This window comes from Saccopteryx leptura, chromosome 6, assembly GCF_036850995.1.
Source record: "Saccopteryx leptura isolate mSacLep1 chromosome 6, mSacLep1_pri_phased_curated, whole genome shotgun sequence".
In the NCBI taxonomy this organism is placed as follows: Eukaryota; Metazoa; Chordata; class Mammalia; order Chiroptera; family Emballonuridae; genus Saccopteryx; species Saccopteryx leptura.
This window is the reverse complement of record NC_089508.1, coordinates 1,962,761-1,981,343: the sequence shown is the minus strand read 5'-3', so window position 1 is coordinate 1,981,343 and position 18,583 is coordinate 1,962,761. Positions and strand designations below refer to the sequence as shown.

General features: G+C 53.9%; 1 long non-coding RNA gene across 1 annotated transcript; it reads right to left on the bottom strand.

Moving 5' to 3' along the window:
- Nucleotides 1-624: 624 nt before the first annotated feature.
- LOC136376914 (uncharacterized) lies at nucleotides 625-3,174 on the bottom strand. The gene is made up of 3 exons (XR_010746255.1): nucleotides 2,996-3,174; nucleotides 1,727-1,835; nucleotides 625-1,144 (listed from the first exon to the last, which is right to left on the bottom strand). It is a non-coding gene; the product is annotated as an uncharacterized lncRNA (long non-coding RNA).
- Nucleotides 3,175-18,583: the final 15,409 nt, after the last annotated feature.

Below are 18,583 nucleotides of genomic sequence, written 5' to 3'. Positions count from 1 at the left end.
GGGTTTGCCTGCCCCATCGGCCACTGGCACTGAGATCACTCCAGACATGCGTGACAGAGAAAGGTACGGGAACACCGGTAGATGCAAGCCTGGCTCTCCCTGTCAGGTGCTACTGAGCTGGGACAGGAAGGCCTCCTCCTCCAGGCAGCATTCCTTGACTGTTCCAATGTCAAGGTTGGACTGTGAGCTCAGAGAATCCTTGGTGACGGAATGTTCCAGCACCCCTGCCCGAGTCCCTGGTAAATTATGTCCTGCTTACATTTCGGATCGTGTTCATGTTTATAGTTACGTTGGCACAAAGAGTAGCATTTTAGCACTTGGCAAGGGGTCCACACAATTTTTTTTAAAAAGCTGTTTGTTACTCAAGTTTGAGAAATATGGCCTATTATGGGTTGAATGTGTGTGTGCTGCTGAATCCGTATGTTGAAACTTAACCTCCAGGGTGATGGTGTTAGGAGGCGGGGCCTTTGGGAGGTGATGAGGTCCTTGGGACCCTATGAATGGAATCAGTGCCCTTCTAAGGGGCTCCAGAGGGCTCCCTGCCCCTCCCACCATGCGAGGACACAGAAGACGCTGTCCATGAACCAGGAAGCAGGTCCTCACTAGACACCGCATCTCCTGATGACACCTTGCTCTCTCCAACTTCCAGCCTCTGGGACCGTGAGGAACAATCCCTGCTGTTTGTCAGCCTCCCCCAGTCTACAGGGTTTGGGCAAAGACAGGAGCACACACAAGGATTCTTAAAAGGGGAGCCCTTCGTTAAGTGGGGGCAGCTGTGACCGTGCGTGTTTTGTGGATGGGGTCCCAGCCGGCCAGCACCCGGTGGGGACAGAGGACGATTAATTTTGTCATAGCAGCACACTGCGAGAGATTGGGCAGAACCCACAGCCCCCAGGGGTCGCCTTGGGAAAGCATGTTGAGAAGGAGATTTCTGAGCAAGAAGCATTCGCCGAGAGCCAGTCCGCACACGGGTCCTTCGGTGATGGTTCCCATGCCACTTTTATCCGTCCTCAGCTGCCCCCGCTGGTGGGGTACAGAGAGGACAGACACACTCAATTAAGCCAGGGGGTGAGGTGTGCGCCCGGCCAGGGAGGAGTCAGGTATGCCAGGAGAAGTCCCCACGCAGGGAGTCGATCAGAGGTCCCTAATTGGAAAGCAGTCATAAAGAGTAATTGAGTTTTAATACATAATTTAGATCATTGCCCGTTAAGTTAATGCCTCCCGCTTAGGTGTGGGAAGAAAATTATTTATCTGTAGACGGGGAGGGTTTCATTTGCTTTTATAATGGAATGCTTGCCAATTGACTTTAATAAGAGCACTTTGTTAAATCAGGTTTTGAATTGCTACGTAGATGGGACGTGCGTATGTTAATTTTCGACGTGACACACTCGGTGCATCCAACCCGCCCGAGAGGGGAGGCTTGTTCTCCCTCGGGAAGGCCTGTCTCTTGTCCACTGCGACAGAAATTAAGCCCCTCTCTGCAGTCTAGATGGGAGGGATTTGGCTCCTGACTTCCTCCTTATTATTATTTGTTTTTAAAGAGGAGAGATTATGGCTTCTTTGAAGGGCCTTCTTCTTGAAAATGAACCCATGGCTGCAATTCAAGGCTTGTGTTAAGTACTGAAAAGGAATTTAATAGTCTTCCCATACTCGGGGCTAGCTACCTATGGGTCACTAACTCATTTGCTTTTATCAGCAATCCCGTCACATCGTGGGTACCACTGACCCAAAGGTGCAGGCTGACGCTGGCCTTGGGCAGGGAGCCCAGCACCCAGCTGTGTGGCCTTGGCCGGGTCCAGTCTGGTGATCTGAACTCCAGGCCTCAGGTTCCAAGTCTGCAAAATGGGATAAGAACCGTAGAGTCTCAAGGAAGAAGGGGTGATGAGGCCTGCCGTGGGCACTGTGGCTCCCGGCCCCCCTCCCTGAACACGCTGCCCCCACCCTACTGCCCAGGAGGCACAGACAGCATGTGACTGAGAAGCAAAAGGACCCCACCCTCTGCATGCTGCTCCCGGTGCTGAGGCGTTGTGGAGCCCCTGCCCATCTATGAGAGGGGACAGTGGTGACTTCCTAGGGCATGTGGCCAGAGGCAGATTAAGGTCGGTTGAGGCCCTGGGCACAAAAGAAAATACTGGGCCCCTTAAAAAAAAAAAGAGAGAGAGAGACAGGGAAAATAAAAATACATGTTAACCATCTTTTAAAATAAATAAAAAGCATTATGTATTATTGTTAAAATTGCACAAAAGAAACCAAACTTGGTGTCACTAGAAAAAAGTGTCGCCTGACCAGGCCGTGGCGCAGTGGAGAGTGTTGAACTGGAAGGTGGAAGACCCAGGTTCAAGACCCCGAGGTCACCAGCTTGAGCATGGTGGTTTGAGCAAAGCTCACCAGCTTGGACCCCAAGGTCACTGGCTGAGCAAGGAGTTACTCGGTCTGCTGAGCCCCCTCCCTCAAAGCACATATGAGAAAACAATCAGTGAACAACTAAGGTGCCACAACAAAAACTGATGATTGATGCTTCTCATCTCCCTCTGTTCCTGTCTGTCTGTCCCTACCTATCCCTCGCTCTGACTCTCTCTCTCTCTGTCTCTGTTAAAAAAAAAAAGTGTCAAGTTGGAGTTTTGCGGGGCTCTTGGGGCCCAGGGCGCGCGCCCGGTGCCCCTGTCCTTAAATCCGCCTCTGGATGTGGCTGCTGTTGGGAGGCTGCAGGCGGTCAACCGGGTGTCCAGGGGCTTCCCCTGCTCGCAGAGGGGCGGCTGTCCTGGGCACCTCAGGCAGTGCCAGGTCATTGCTGGCATGCTGGCACCCAAATAGGGTCACTGAGGGGTTCAGAAACATGGTGAACAAGCCCCGCCCCCATGTGCGGGGCAGTGGGGACCTCTGGGCACCTTCCTGCAGGACTCAAGAGTCCCTGGTCCCCAAAAGGCCCTGAGGAGAGGACAGAATTCAGGAAAGAACCCGTCTGATCACTACAGAGGCAGCCCACGCCCTTTACCACGTGTCCAGCACAGCGTGTGTGACGGCGGAAGTGACGTCAGGCGTGGTTCCCATCGGTGCCTCCCAATATGGCGTCCGCTAGGCGCAGGAGTCGCGGAGCAGACCACGTGGGGCTCACTCGGTGTCAGCAGCCACGTGGGGGCTGGCGGCCCAGGGGCCGGTGTCACCCACCGCAGAGAGAAGGCTTCCGTGGCCCGGGAACAAGAGGAAAGGGTTTGTTGACAAATGGAGCGCGGAAATTTAAGTCGCTGACATCGGCACGCGGCTGCACCTGCCAGGCCACGCGGCTTGGAGGGTGATTGATGAAGATTGCTTCACCTGGGCCGGGCGGTCGGTGCCGGCGAGTCATTGGCGCCGGCTCATCTCGGAGGCGGTCGGAGACCCCCGTATGTCACTGTGACAGTGTAATCACCGAGCCGCATTAAAAAGTCATTATTGTTTAGAATACAGCTTGGTTTGGAAAACACACTTACTATAAAATTCAACGGCCTTGGTAAATGACCAAAAGGTTTACTCCCGAATATCGGATGCCAGGATTTCGATGGGGGGGTGGGTGGGGGCTTAGCACGGTGCGGATTCGGAAGATCTCACGGTGCCGGCGTTTATGGGGAGTGACTGGTGAGCGATCAGCGTGTCGACCCCTCCGTGTCTGTTTGCAAGTGGCGATGAAGTGCGCTGGCATCTTTAAGTGTCCCGTGCTAACTGCTCCGACTCCGAAGACCCTGCAAGTCAGCTCAGGGGGCATTTTCCGAACAGAATGGAAATTGGTCGTCTGGAAGGCAGGGAACGGTGAGAATTTGTTTTTCCCACTTGTCAGCGCCTCCCTGCAGGGACGATCACTGTGTCCCGGGAGAAGGCATGTCCCCGGTGCTCAGGAAAGCTCACCACAGAACTCCGACAACGTGCCCCCTTCTGCGCTCTGTGTCGGTGGACACCGGATTGATGTCTGTGCTTGTGCCACAACAGGCATCCTGCTAACGGTTTAAAACCCTCCCACTCAGGTCTAGGACCATAGCTGCGCCAGTCTGCCCTCTCTACATGAAAATCACGGCAGGCCTGCCCAGAAGGCCTCTCCCCCAAACCCCGAGGTCTGGGATTTACCTTCAAGAAACATTTTTCAAGACGTGCTCAGGGAACCTCTCCTGGACGTGTGTTTGAGGATTGGAGCCTGTCGGCTGCTGTCTGGTGCTAGGTAAAAACTGCCCACCGCCCCGAAATCTAGACAGAACATGGGGAGCCCCAAGGATGTCCAGCTGGCGTGATGAACATGATCGTTTCGTCTAGAATTCCCTTTATTCCGTGACCAGCGTCCACACCCACAGACAGCTGCGAGGGGCCAGTGGTGACGTCCACATGCCATCGACACTCGCTGGTGGTCACAGCCTGCGGCCGCAGCTTTATACCCCTCTCCCCAAAGCCGGCCGAGGAAGGGTGCCCAGCAAGGTCCCTGGACCTGGGACTAGCCCCCTTCACCTGGTGACGGAAACCGGAGAAGTGACTGAGTTGAGGATCCTGAGATGGAAATTGTTTCCATCATGTGGTCAGCACAGTCGAGTCACGTGAACCTTTAAAAGTGGACAACCTTCCCCAGCTGAAGTCAGAGACGGAACAGAAGGGACAGGAGAAGAGGCTGAGGGAGCGCTTGACCGTGGAGGATGCTGAGGACACAGGCAGGCAGCCACGGCCAAAACAGGTAGGAAGCCTCTCCGAAAATGAGGGTAGGCCTCACTTGACCGCCAGCAGGGACATGGGGACCTTGGTCCCACAAAGGCCAGGAACTGCATCCCCCAATGCCCACCCGCACCTGCCAGAAGGAATGTGGCCGGGTCACGCCCCTCACTTTGAGACTCGGGTCCGACGTCCAGTCCACAGACTTGCACACTGAGGGGCGGGTGTTATTCTGACCGCCGTTGGCGAGCCTTGGTCATGGTGCTTGTTCCCATTGCGACTGAGAATACTCTTCACGAGAAAAACTGTTCCCCCGTCTCTGGCTATTTTCCTCCACGTCGATGGTCTTTGTCCCAGTGTGTTATTATGGGATAGTGTGGAGGCGGGATAGTGAGACGCTAGAGAAGTTCCTTAACAGGTGGACTAGGGACACTGAGACACAATAATGAAAAAAGACCAAACAACTGGAGCCATTGACAGCCAGCAAATGGATCGCAAGGTCTTATCCTCCCCAAACAAGGACACTTAGGAGCAAATGGTTTACACCAGGGGTCCCCAAACTACGGCCCGCGGGCTGCATGCGGCCCCCTGAGGCCATTTATCCGGCCCCCACCGCACTTCTGGAAGGGGCACCTCTTTCATTGGTGGTCAGTGAGAGGAGCATAGTTCCCATTGAAATACTGGTCAGTTTGTTGATTTAAATTTACTTGTTCTTTATTTTAAATATTGTATTTATTTCAGTTTTGTCTTTTTACTTTAAAATAAGATATGTGCAGTGTGCATAGGGATTTTTTCATAGTTTTTTTTATAGTCTGGCCCTTTAGCGGTCTGAGGCACAGTGAACTGGCCCCCTGTGAAAAAAGTTTGGGGACCCCTGGTTTACACGTTCCCAACCCTCCCAGGACAGACCGGCCTTGGTCCTGGTAACTCTTTGATGATGACATTATTTCAAAATAAAACTGGCTAGAAAATAACCCTGACCTCTCCTTTACGCACATTTTAACGCATCAACATACTGAAGGGCACACCTGGGAAGCTGGTGAATAACCTTGATAAGGCCCTCCCTGGAGACCTCCCCTAGGATGCCCAGGGGCTAAGGAGAGAGAAAAAAGCCTCAAGACAAAGGAGCTAGTGGCACACGCTCTCTCCAGAGCGCACTCATCCCTGTCTCTCTGACTCTAGGGCACCCAGGAGCCTGGCAACCGGGGGGTGGGGGGGTGGGGTGCAGTGGGAGTAGCAGCCCCTCCAGGGCTGACCTGACCCCCTGAACCTGTCTCCTTGTCTGAGCGTGCCCTTGTCCCAGGGCCCGCACGGCTACTGCTGGGTCCCTTGTCGTCTTTGTTAAGGTGCTAACTGTAAACCACGGCGTACCTTGCATTCCCCCGGTTTCCGGGGGAAAGAGGGCACCTCCTCTCATGGTCCTTGGCTATTCAGTTTCCTCTTCTGTTAATTGTGTGGTCAGATGCTTGGCCTAGTTTTCCGCTGGTTCTTGTCTCGTATTGTCTGGTTGATTAATGCGAGCTCTTTTCACAGACGTTAGGTACATAATTATTTGTCTGCTAGGTGTGCAGCAGATAGTTCCTCCTCCTGCTCTGGGTCTCGTTCCTCAGCTTGTTTTGTTGAGGGTGCCTTCCCCCGTGCGGAGGCTGTTACTTAGAAGGCTGTCAGGTTCATCAGACTTCAGTGTTATGGGTGGGAGTGTGTGTGCATGTCTCTCTTGAGAAATCTCTCTGTCCTCTGACATCCCAAAGCCATTTCCTGGGAGTTTCTTCTAAGTGTTTGAGAGTTCTGCATTGCACACGCAAGACGTCAGCCCGCCCACCGGAAGCGTAGTCTGCAGGATATGAGCGTGACCTGAGTTATTCTGCTTTGCTGTCGGCTGGGCTGTTGCCTGTCCCTGCCAGTATGATGATAGAGCTGGAGGACGCGTCTCCATGTTCGCAGGCCTGGATGTCCGTCTGCGTGTGCACGGGCCTGGGTGTCCCTCTGCATGTGCACGGGCCTGGGTGTCCGTCTGCGTGTGCACGGGCCTGGGTGTCCGTCTGCGTGTGCACGGGCCTGGATGTCCGTCTGCGTGTGCACGGGCCTGAGTGTCCCCCTGCGTGTGCGCGGGCCGGGATGTCCCCCTGCGTGTGCGCGGGCCGGGATGTCCCTCTGCGTGTGCGCGGGCCTGGGTGTCCCTCTGCGTGTGCACGGGCCTGGGTGTCCCTCTGCGTGTGCACGGGCCTGGATGCCCCTCTGCGTGTGCACGGGCCTGGATGCCCGTCTGCGTGTGCACGGGCCTGGGTGTCCCTCTGCGTGTGCACGGGCCTGGATGCCCGTCTGCGTGTGCATGGGTGTCCCTCTGCGTGTGCACAGGCCTGGGTGTCCGTCTGCGTGTGCACGGGCCGGGATGCCCCTCTGCGTGTGCACGGGCCTGGATGCCCGTCTGCGTGTGCACGGGCCTGGGTGTTCCCCTGCGTGTGCACGGGCCGGGATGTCCCCCTGCGTGTGCACGGGCCTGGGTGTCCCTCTGCGTGTGCACGGGCCGGGATGTCCGTCTGCGTGTGCATGGGCCTGGGTGTCCCCCTGCGTGTGCACGGGCCTGGGTGTCCCTCTGCGTGTGCACGGGCCTGGATGTCCCTCTGTGTGTGCACAGGCCTGGATGCCTTTGCTGTCCCCTTGGCCGATGGCTCCGCACTCTCTGTCGGAGTCCCCACATTTGGTGGGACAAACCCCTGCACTTCCGGCTCCTCTCCAAGCTCGTCTGATGCTCCCGAGTCCATCAGTGTCCACAGGAAGCCGCAATCCAGCTGAGTCAGAGACCACGAGGAATGCCATTAGGATTTTAAGTGGAATTGCATGTAATGCATACATATTTTACAGGGAAACAGGACATTCAAGACCCAGCTTTTCTATTCGGGAGCTCTCTCTCCAATTGTTAAATCTCCATCCGTAGCCTCCAACGAAATTGAAACATTTTTGCATTTGAGATGCTACGTCTGTGTTCACCGCCAAGCGCCTGCCTTGGCATTCTGTCACTCTGTTGCTCTGTCGCTCTGGTGGTCGGTGGGTTTTTTCTGCTGCGTTTTCCACTTAGTGTTGGCTGTGGGTGGCAGAGCGGAGGACTTGCTTTATGTCTCTCCTTGCACCAAACCTTACTTGTTCAAATTGCAAAGTTGGAGAGTTTTCTAATGTAGAATGTGGGATAGTCTACATAAAGGGCAGTCTGTGTCTCCTCCCAGTTCTCACTGCTCTCTTCCTCTTGCCTTGGGACGCTGCCCAGGCCCTCCGTGCTGAGCGGTGGCCATAGGAGCAGCCGGCCCTGTGTGCTGACTCTGGTGGGACTGCGCCCGAAGCTTCCCCTTCGAAAGCCCGAGGTCCAGTGTGGCTGGTGGCTGTTTCCCTTGGCCGGAGACGGTAGTTCCTGTATCTCTCATTACCTGAGAACCACAAACCTCTGACCTAGGACATAGTAATTCTTCCGATTCCTCACGGCTGGTGCATGACCCATCAGGATGGCTGTGTGACCCCCCAGTCCCAGCCACTGGCCACCCCTCCTGAACCTGGTCATCCCATTTTGCCCCCACCCAAGGCAGCTCACTGGACAACCTCTGAGATGACAGTGGAGCCATTAGCCAAGGAGTTATTGCCAAAAACACTTCCATATTGAGATCAACATAGTGGCTGGTGCAGGGAGCGGGTGACTTGTGTCTGTCCAGGGTGAAGGGCGGGTGGAAATACATCTGCCCCACCCAATAAGCACCCTGTCCCTACTAGGCTCAGAGCCCAGGGACCCTGGGCTCCCCTTCGCTCCCAGAGCCTCAGCACTCACCTCCTGTGGGCTGCTGACATCCTCTCTGTCTCTAGGCAGACATGGCCTCAGCACTGTGGGCCAGCGAGCCACCTCCCCCCCACTCCCCTGCCGCCCTAAATGGACTCAGGTTTCCCAGGCAACGGTACACAATGGGCGTAGCATGGCAATGGGTGGGGTTGTGACCAGGGTCATGCAGCTCTCAGGGTCTCTTTCCTTTGCTCGGCACCACCCCCACCAAAGGGAAGAGGTGTGGCCCAGGGCAGAGAGGGTGAACTGAAGCACACATTGAGTCTGGGCGTGCGAGTGGAAACGCGGTCAGGTGCGCCCCTGGGCCCGCAGCTCATGAAAAGGGTGTGGGAGTTGTGAGCCAGGGGGTGGGTGACAGGAGAGGATGTCTGACTCCTGTACCGATCACAGGCCAAGGGTGAGTTGATGAAGGAAAGAGCCAGCAAATCCATCAGCTATTTTTTAAAAAGTACAATGTTGTGCCTAATTGGTTATTCCCCGGGCCTCCACCAGTCTCTTCTTGATACTGTGGACCCCGCGGGGGTGCTCCCAGCGTCCCCGGACCCCTCCTCAGCCATGCTCATTACTCTGCTCCAGTGGTCCCCGACAGGTCAGTGCTATGAGACAGAAAAGCTATCCCTTTATGTCACTTTGTTGCAGAATTTGTGACTCGCGAAACATTGACCGATGTGTAGAACATGTCGTCCTCGGCAGAAAAGGACCTGCAGCCTTCCTTTGCAAAGATGCAGAAACAAGTGGCTTTGGCCTGGGCCTTTCTGGGGCAACAGGCTGGTCTCTCTTAGCTCAAGTCATAGACTTGGGGTGTCCTGAGGGAAGTTTGAAGTGACTTTCCAGGTTAGACGGTGAGAGAAAGCATGGCTCTCTGCCCTCCGCTTCCAGACCTCTCCACCCACCTTCTCTGAAATGGAAGCTGGCCCAGAGGGGCCCCGGGAGAGTCGGAGAGGCTGGAAGAGGCTTAGGAGACCCATGGGGCTGGCACCATGCCTGTTTCTACACCACCACGGAGTCCACAGGGCCTCCCACCACCTGTTTGTAGGTAATGGAATAATCGCGTCTGAGCCTCCGCAGAGAGCCAAGAAAGAAAATAGCCCAGACAAGGGGGGCAGCCACAAGAGAGCAAAGATCAGTCAGAACCAAGATGGCACATGGAGCTCCTGAAGGGGACAGAGGACAAGTCAAAGAAAATGACAACAGTAATGACAAGTACGGAGACCCAAGTGCAGTGAGCATTTTGTTACTGGAGTTGAAAGGGATAAATTGAGTAAATAGATTAAGTGATAGAATGACCGCTGTCTAGACCCAAATCAGTGGCCTGGAAACTATGAGCACAGAGCAAAAAAGTGAGAAGTCATGATAAAAACAGACAAAGGAGGCCCTGGCTCGTTGGCTCAGTGGCAGAGCACCAGCCTGGCATGTAGATGTCTCAGGTTCGATTTCCAGTCAGAGCACACAGGAGAGGTGACCATTGCTTCTCCACCACTCCCCATCCCCTTTCTCTTTCTCTCTCTCTCTCTCTCTTCCCCCATACAGCCATAGCTTGATTGGTTCTAGTGAGTCTGGCCCCAGGTGCTGAGGATGACTCTATGGATCATCTGTCTCAGGCACTAAAAATAGCTCGGGTACTGAGCAATGCCCCTAGATGGGCAGAGCATTGCCAGGTAGGAGGCTTGCCAGGTGGATCCTGGTCGGGGCATATGTGGGAGTCTGTCTCTCTGTCTCCCATCTCACTTTAAAAAAAAACAACCCAGAGATAAAGGACTCAGAAGATAAATTTAAGATCCCAAACATGAGAAAAATTAGAGGCATTTTATAGAATGACCCTCAATTAAAATTTGTCTGGTGTTTTTCTCATGATTACACCAAAGTTGTGAGTCTTTTGCCGGGGAATGGGAGCAAGACTGCAGAGGTGAAGCGCGAGTTTCATTATGTCGAATGAACAGAAGTGACTGTCAATATGATGTGTCACTGCTGGTGGCCTTGACCGCCTGGCGGAGGTCATGCTTGTCAGATTTCTCCACTCCTCCTCTTCAAAATTTACTCTTTTCCCAACTTCTCACACTTCTTGGAAGGAAAGTCACTATGAGCAGCCCACACTTAAGAAGTGAGGAGACAGACTATTTACATCCATTTTTTTGGAATCCTTCTAAAGTGGGACATTTGTCTCTTCTCCCCATTTATAGACCTATTCAACCATTTCCTTTCTTCAGTGTGGACTCACAGGTAGTAATTTTATGCCTCAGGTTATAATCGTGGACCACTTTACTTCGATGCTGAAAGTGTTCCAGCTTTGGCCATTAAAAGTTCTTTCAGTTGGCTCCCGTGTCCTTTTGACAGAATCCTATCATTGTAGGGTCATTTTGGGGTTCTGACAACTTCTCTATGTTCTGACCCCTTATGATGTTCCGGGCTCCTCTTGAATAATCCCTGTCCCTGCCCTAGATCTGCCGTTTGTTCAAGGATCCTTACTTCCTTTTACTGGAGAAGGGTGTTAGCAACCAAGATCTAGGTACTCAGTGCGCTTATTGTGACTGGGATGTCACTGAAGTTGAAAAGGTCAAGAAGTAAAATGAAAAATTCACTAGAGGGGCTACAGGATATATTTGAGCTGGCAAAAGAAAGAATCAGCAAATGTAACATTAGGCCAGTAGAGATTATGCCATTTGAAGAGTAGGAAAAACATAAAGAGGAATGGCCACAACAAAACATGGAATACCACTAACCATACCAATATCTGTGTGATGGGAGTGCCCCCCAGAACAAAAGGAGAGAAAGGGACAGAAATAACACTTGGAGAATGTAAAGACCAAGAAAAGGTCAGAATGTTTAAAATAACAGGATGTAGGCTAGGCACTAACAGAACAGGGAACTTAAGTGTACAGGCAGGTCCTGCCCCTGACCGTTAGGAATGCCATGACCAAGGTTGTTCAAGATGCTGACTCACTGACCACAAAATAACAGTATATGTGTTTAGACTTGCAGAATTTTGAAAAATTCCATTCCATATTTGGGTTGTTACGCTACATAAGTATGAATTAGCCAATAGCTAACCGCCACATTTGCTTCTATGAACTGCTTGCTTGCTCAGCTTATAAAAAGACTTAGCTGTAAGCGCTAGGCGCGATTCCCTTTTGCAGCTCCTTGTGAGTACGGTGTCTCCGGACATCTCAGGAATTCGCCCCTGCGCAGGTTAAACTGGCCAATAAAGTTACAACTATACTCCTGAAAGTCTCCGACGTTTGTTCTTGTACCCGGTGGATGCTACAGAGAACTCATGGAAAGTTCCCAAATCTGATGAAAAATATTAAATTCATATCCAAGAAACTCAACCTTCCAAGAGATACTCACCCAAATAACATCATCATCAAAACACTGAAGACAAAGACAGACAAAATCTTGACAGCAGTAGGAGAAAAACAACCCATCACATACAAAGGAATCCCCACCCCACCCCCCAAAAATTAACAGCTGACTTAGAAACAATGAAGACCAGACGACAATGGGAGGAAATATTCAAAGTGCAGAATGAAAACTCTGCCGGCCCCAAGTCTTACTTTTCAGCAAAGCCATCTTTAAACTACGCAGGTGGAGTAAAGGTGTTCCCAACGAAAAACTGAGATAACTAGTTGCTGGCACACCAACCTTACAAGAAATACTAAAGGAAGTTTTATGAGACACATAATATATTTGATCATAACAGCACCAAAGAGGTGGGGAGAGCTGTATTAGAGAAAGATGACGACATGTGGTGTTCATTCAAACCTGTGGGGAAAAATGAGAATAAAAAAGGGTAAGTAAGAAGGTTGATATAATAGACTCTATCAATATACATGCTCTCCATTCATCTCCCAGCTTCTTTAAAAGACCATGATTATATAAAATAACATTTTTTTTATTAAGTGAGAAGCGGGGAGGCAGAGAGACAGACCCCTGCATGCACCTCGACCGGGATCCACCCAGCAAGCCTGCTACTGGGGCGATGCTCTGCCCATCTGGGGCCACTGCTCCATTACTGGGCAACGGCGCTAAGAAATAACAATTTTAACAATGCATTGCTGTATTTGTAACTTACGGAGATGCCACATGTATGACATTAGCACAGAAAGAGGGGCAGGGTGGAGCCGTATAAGAGGACAGTTCCTGGCTTTTGCTGGAACTAAGTCTGAATAAATTGAACTGGACTCTGACAGATGAAGGTAAATCTGGTAAGAATAACAAACATGTCCTTTAAAAATACTAAAGGCACCAGTGACTCCTCATGCTGCATTAGAAAACAGCTCATTTGCACAAAATGAAGCTCTAAAAAAAGAACAGAGAGATAAAATGCCAGGGGTCATAGAGAACAAAGGGCAAAATGGCAGATGCATGTGTAACCTCGTTGATTACGCCATTAAACACGAATGGATTAAACAATCCAGTCAAAAGGCAGAGATTGTCCGATTGTCTAAAAACAAAATTCAAGATCCAACTATACACTGTCTACAAGAGACACGTTTTAGGTTCAAAGACACCAATGGACTGAAAGAAAGTCTGGAAAAGAATGGAACGTGTAAATAAGTAGTTCCTTGAAATTTAGGCACAGAGCTACCCTCCACTTCTGCAATTCCGCTCGTAGGTATTCAACCAGGAGAAAGGAAACCACGTGTTTGTGCGAAAACTTGAACACAAACGTCCACAGAGCATTATTCGTAGGGACGGAAGACGGACACATCCATCAACAAGAACTGGCAAACAAACTATGATACGTCCTTAAGTGGGATGTTATTCATAGCAAAAGTAACGAAGAGCTGGTACACACCAGAACGTGGGTGAAGACAGCTGCTGTGTGAAAGATGCCGGTCACAAAAGGCAACATATTAAATAGCTCCTTCTATACAGAATGTGTGGAAGAGGAAATCCTTAGAAACAAATAGTAGATGCGTGGTTTCCAGGCATGGGGGGAGGGGCGGTGCTGGTGGCTATGGGGTTTCTTTTCTGGGTGAGGAAAATGTTCTAAAGTTAGATTATGAAGATGGTTCCATTGCACAACTCTGCAAATATCCTGAAAAGCATGCAATTCTACAGGTTTTTCTTTTAAATACTTCTAGGCAATATGAAATAGCAGGATCCCATTTTACAGATGAGGAGACTGAGGTTCAGAGATTTTTTTTTTTTTTTTTTTTTGGTATTTTTCTGAAGCTGGAAATGGGGAGGCAGCTGGACAGACTCCCGCATGCGCCCGACCGGGATCCACCTGGCACGCCCACCAGGGGGTGATGCTCTGCCCATCTGGGCGTTGCTCCATTGCAACCAGAGCCAACCTAGCACCTGAGGCAGAGGCCACAGAGCCATCCCCAGCGGCCGGGCCATCTTTGCTCCAATGGAGCCTCGGCTGTGGGAGGGGAAGAGAGAGACAGAGAGGAAGGAGAGGGGGAGGGGTGGAGAAGCAGATGGGTGCTTCTCCTGTGTGCCCTGGCCGGGAATCGAACCCGGGACTTCCGCATGCCAGGCCGAGAGATGTTAAGTGAACATTGCGTTCGCCTCTGCCCGATGCCTTGGAAAGACCAGAGGAGCCGCACCCCCACACCGAGGTCCTGCACGTGGTCCAGGAAGCAGAAGACGCAGGCCCTGGGTCACATCAGGTCCTCAGCCAGAGCCCCGCGTCCTCAGCAGGCAGGTTGTGCTGGAGGACCCAGCAAGGGGCAGGCGTGGAGACCTTGGACCAACCCAGCGCCATCCATCGCCCTGTGACTCTCCTGTCCATTCTTCGTTAGTCCCTGTCACGGAGGCAGCACCCCCCCCCAGGCAAAGGGGTCCCCACAGCTGGAGAGAAACCCCTAAAATATGTAGCCAGGATCACCCGGACATTTTCTGCCCAGGGGCTTGTGTTTCTCAGTTTTATATTTGCTCGCGTTTGGGAAAATGGGAAAAGGTTTCGTAGTCCCACACAAATCGCCAGGATGTGGGTCGGGTCCCTCAGGAGTTTGGGGGCCCACCTCACCTAGTCAGAATCATGAGTCTGGAGGGGCCACAGCTGGATACAAAAAGAGGGGGTCCCACCTCGCTGCAGGACAGAATGAGATGCTGATTGCTCTCAACCCAGGTAATTGAGTTTCCGCCGAGTGGGACGAGCGAACAATATAATTTCCAGGATGATTGGCTCCTGCCAGGGCGGGCAGGGGCTGCCGAGTCGCGGGAGTGGGCCCCGCAGGCAGGAAGACCGCTGCCCACCAGACCCCGCTGTGTCTCCAAACGGGCGGACTGCCATTTCTCTGTTCCCCGGGAGACGGACAGGAGACTGACGGCTCCCGTCCCAGCCGAATGTTCATCCCCACGCTCTCCCGTGCTGGAGTCACCTGCAGGCGTGACGGCCCTGCCAGCCTGCGCCGTGTGGCCTTGAGCTGTGACGTGGTGTGTGTGCCCACGCCTGGCCACCGGGTGTGCCTAGGGAGCCAGGTCACAGCGCCAAGAGCCATGTCTGGGGCGGGGCTGGGGCAGGACACAGCAGTGTCCAGGTGGCGGGGGCGTGGCTGGAGGGACAGCCCCTGGCCAGCCTGGACTGCTCGCAGGCCCCGGGCCAACTGGGAACCCGAGAAGCTGAGGCACTGGTGGGGGGCCCGGGGCGGGGGGGGGGGCAGGGCTCTCCCAAGCCTGCATTCATCTCCCAGTGGGATTCTAGGAGACTGGGCCCAGAAACAGGCACCAGAGGCCGGGACTGGGGAGAGGTCCCAGGGGCTGGAACGCAGGTGTCCACAGAAGGACCAGGAGATGTGGTACGGCTACGGACAGGGCCCCCACAGACCAAAGGGAGTGACCGCCCACCCCAGCCACAGGTACATTCAGCATTCATTCTGCCTGTGGGTCCAGAGCCTCCCCTCTGCCCCCTGAGAGCTGTCGGCCCAGTTCCTGAGACCAGCTGGGAAGGGGACTGCTGGTCAGGGGAAATGACCGCATGTGAGGGTTCCTCTGCTGGGTCCCCACCCCCCCAGGAGCCTCTGTCCCGGGAGGAGGGCGGGGAGGCCCGTGAGAGTGAGGATCACCTATCTCCTCTCTTGCCCCTCTCCTTGCCTGCACCCCCTTCTGCAGGGGCCCCCTCCCTGTCCGTCATCACCCCAGGAAGTCCTGTGGCTACTCAGTTCTTCGGGGGCTGTAGGTGAAGGCCTGCACCCTCCTCCGGGGGCTGCCCCTGAATTTCAGGGTGACCTCAGCAGGTTAGTCCCTCTCTTGTCTGAGTTTTTGCTTCTGTAAGAGGAGATGCTTAGACCAGAAGTCCCCTGTTTCTTACAGGTGTTCCCCAACCCAGGTGCTCCCTTAGTTCAGGTGTTCACTCAGTTCTGAAGCCAGACCAGAGGCCCAGAAGCCTTCCCTGTGGGGTTGGAGGTTCCTTTTGGCGGCCAGTCGACCTGCCAATCCTGCACAGAGTGGCAGAACGAAGTGGGGGCCGCTTGGGACTCACCACCCGAGGGGGGGCACCCCCTCAGGACCGGCTGGGAACGCCAGGGTGCGTGCACGTCCAGATCACCGCGACCTCCAGGTGCAGTCTGTCCCAGCTGCACAAGGACGCCACAGTCGATCGCCCAGAGGAATGACCCGCCCCACGCCTGGCAGAGCTCCTGGGACCCGGGCTGCAGCACACGTGTGTATCAGACATGTTTAATGATCACCCGGTGCTATAATGAGATATTAAAACTCTCACTGTGCCATCATAAAATAACAGGGAACAAATAATTTAAAAAATCATACTTATAAAGTCATCAAGATGTAATAAAATGCTGTGATGACAAAGGTTTAAAATTTAATGATGGGGGTTTTTTTTAGTGTGTCACTTATTATACAATTAAAGTTTAAAAATAAGAGTTGGTAATTAAAATGGAGACTTGAGGCTGAGGGGGGACGAGAGAAGCAATCCAGCCTCCTGGGGGTCTGGTGGGTCCGGGCTCCCCTCTGCTCCAGAGGCCACGGGCTTGGGGCATGCACGCCCACCGGACTCCCTCGGCACACCCTGGATCCCCGACTGCCGGCACCCACACGTCTTTGCCAGATGCCCTGGACCTCCTGCTGTCCCTGCCATGGGCCAGAAGTGCCCGGAAGTTACCCACTGCCAGCCAGGAGCTGGCCTCAGCCAGGGGCTCCTGGGATGTATGGGTGACTGTCCTGGCTCCCTGGTCCCTTGGGTCACTCTGAGGCTCCCGGATGATAATTGGAGTGTTCCGCTTTCTCCCACAGGCTTGCTGCAGACACTTGGTTGGCTTCCTGCCCTTGGCTCACTTCCTGCCCATCCCAAGTCAATCCCTCGCCTGACCCAAGGTCCCTCCCGAGGGACCTAGGATGGCTCAGCGGACACTGGGGACTGAATCGGTGTCCTGAGCCTCCTGTGTGCAGGGCCCACAGGTGACCTAATCTGACCCCAGGGTTCAGACAGACTGAGAGCCGTATGTGCCACGTCAAAGACGTGCATCCTGGGACGCCCGCCCCACCCAGAAGTGTGGGCCGTGGAGAAGGTGACCCAGCGGGGGGGAGGACAAGTCTCAGGGAGCAAGTTCCAGGGAGACACAGGTTCTTGAATTAAATGACGGCAGGTGGCGTCACACTGAAGAAGCTGTCACAGATTGAAACTGACCCTTGCCAATAACAGAGCACGAATCCTGGTCTCAGGCTGAATCCTGGCCAAGGTCTCAGGTTGAACGGTGAATCCTGCTCTTTGACTGAGCCTGCACCCCCGCCTCTGACTGAACCCCAACCCCGCCTCTGACTGAGCCCCAGCCCCGCCTCTGACTGGGCCCCAACCCCGCCTCTGACTGAGCCCGCGCCCCCGGCCTCTGACTGGGCCCCAACCCCCCCTCTGACTGAGCCCCGACCCCGCCTCTGACTGAGCCCCAACCGCAGCCACAGTGTCTTCAGATCTTCTCATTCCCTTTTCATCGCTAACCCTGAGCCCCCTCTGGAACGCTCACCCACGCCCCAGCGTTCTAGAACACGAGGGCATGCCCACTCCCCTGTCCCCTCACCCAGGTCCCTCCCAGCCCCCTCGTTCCAGCCTGCAGCAGTCTCATGGGTCTTCTAGACCAGTGGTCCCCAACCTTTTTTGGGCCACGGACCGGTTTAATGTCAGAAAATATTTTCATGGACCGGCCTTTAGGGTGGGACGATAAATGTACCACGTGACCGAGACAAGCGTCAAGAGTGAGTCTTAGACGGATATAACAGAGGGAATCTGGTCATTTTTTAAAAATAAAACATCGTTCAGACTTAAATGTAAATAAAACAAATAATGTAAGTTATTTATTCTTTCTCTGCGGACCGGTACCACATGGCCCAAGGACTGGTACCAGTTCGCGGCCCGGGGGTTGGGGACCACTGTTCTAGACTACAAACGTCTGCAGCGGCAGCTGGTTTAGGTAGAAGAGGTGGCCAGAGCCCAGGTGACTTTGGGGATGAGTTCCCTGTAGTATAACTCCGCCATCTTTGGCAGCCCGCCCAGCAAGGGGCCGGCACTGGGACCCCAGGCCCTGCATTGACCACGCTTGCTGTGTTCAGACACTGTCACGTCTGGGTTCTTGCTGACCCTGCAGGGGCAGCCCCTTCCACTCAGTTCCTAGAGACCAAAGCCCTCACCCCACATGCCCTCCCAAGTGCAAACCAACCAACCCAGAGCCTACACTTTACCCCTTGCCCAGTGGGTACTCACACCCCAGGCCACGGCCCCCTGCACCGTAAACACCGAGACAACCAGGGACGGCCCCTGCACCCCAGAGCCCTAAATATGCACACCAGCCAGTCTGCAGCCTGCTTCCCTGCCGCACCCCTCCCTTCCCCCGGGCACCATGGGCCAGGGCTCTTGCCCGCCGCTCACCCCCTCACCCTCCTCTGCACCAGCCCTGCTGCCTCCCCGTGCGGCCCTGAGCGATTCAGCGTGCCCCCTCCTCCCGGGATCCGTGAGCCACAAACTCGCCTGCAGGGGTGTCCTCTCCGGACCTGAAGAATAATGTGCCGTCTGCTCCCTTGCTCAGAACAGCCAGGTGAGCTCAGGTGGAAGCCAGGTGCCCTCTGCCTCCCAGAAGCCAGCCTGGCAGCTGGTCCCACCGAGGGCTCCTCACACAGACAGGATCCCACCCCCTC